Source organism: Sinocyclocheilus grahami, unplaced genomic scaffold (assembly GCF_001515645.1).
Source record: "Sinocyclocheilus grahami isolate Dianchi unplaced genomic scaffold, SAMN03320097.WGS_v1.1 scaffold757.1, whole genome shotgun sequence".
Classification (NCBI taxonomy): Eukaryota; Metazoa; Chordata; class Actinopteri; order Cypriniformes; family Cyprinidae; genus Sinocyclocheilus; species Sinocyclocheilus grahami.
Window position 1 is genome coordinate 421,618 of NW_015505936.1, and position 1,467 is coordinate 423,084.

A 1,467-nucleotide genomic window follows, 5' to 3' on the forward strand; every position below is an offset into this window, starting at 1 on the left:
TTTAATAGGCCTAAATTGCTGTTAAATTAAACAAGTTTCATGATTTTAATAATTAGACATGTTTTTTGTTAAAATTTAATATAATCATCCAGAAAAAAATAAATAAAAAATGAATCCAGAAAAATTAAAACGGAAAAAAAGATTTTGGAAAAAATAAAACTTAGGCAAATTTGGGAAAAATAAAACGGATTTCATAGGGCCATACAGATATTATGCATCTGAAGCTATAATTTTAATACTAAGCAACAGTGCATATTATATAGGGCCTATTTTAATTTTTTTAAACGGCGCTCACTTGGTTTTGTGAAAGACCCAAGAAGGACCATGCACAGTCACTTTCCACACAGGCAAACTTCATGTTTGGTTGAAATAATCCTTAAGCATGTAAATTTATAATTTCCTTAAGTTTAATTTAAATCTGCAATTAAAATAAATACAAATAAATTGATATTTTAAAGTTTAGAATTAGACAGCCTTGCGTTGTGTAGACAATTGCATAGTGAAAATTACCCCAACGCACCACCTAGTGTCCAACCTACTCTAATACTATTATAACCTGTTTAAATGTGAACAAGGGATTTACAACATTAAAGAAATCATTAATTTATAACATGTACATGAAAAATCTAAAAGATTGGACAACTATGGGACACGGTCGTGCAGCAGCGAGCAACAGTGAAAGGAACCTCAAGGTTGTAAATGTGTGAAATTGTATAGGGCCCCATTCCTTTATTTTGCCTGGGGCCCCCAAATCACTAAATCTGCCCCTGTTCAATGTAGGCCTAATACTTCAAGAACTGGACAACATATTATATAAAAATAATACAAGTTATTAGCCCTCTATGGGATATCATCATTTATAAATGACGCTAAGAAAATTGCGTTTAAAATACAATATCAATGTTCAACCAACATTTTGTTTTAGTGATGTCAAATGATATCCCCTTCAACCAGTAAAATTAAAATGTATTAGCCATGTGCTTCACATTTTTGGTAACTAAGTAGTAGAGGAGACTGTTAGGTCACATGTTCACAAGGCTCCATAGTGAGCTCATTTTAGACTAGAAAATGCATATAAATTCAAGTTATAAAAAGTATAATTGTACATCCAAATGTGTTTTCTAAAGTTTTTTGTCATTTTTAATGCACTTTTATAAAAACAACAACTCCGAGACCAACAAATCTGAGTGTCATGCATAACTGACAAAGTCCTATTACGTGATGCATATTTGGTATAGCTGGCACTATTGACCAGCAGTGGCGGGCAGTATAATAGCCTTTATGCATGTGTTTTAGGTTCATTTTTGTACGCTTTTTAGAAGATGGAGAGACAAATCTGTACTTATTTCAGAAAGTATTTACTTACCCCTACGGGGTAATGCTCTGGAATTGTTTGCATCTTGCTTGCATAACAGATGTTGGAGCCATTTATTGTAAAGTTTTACTTGGCCATTGGGTGGCACTGTG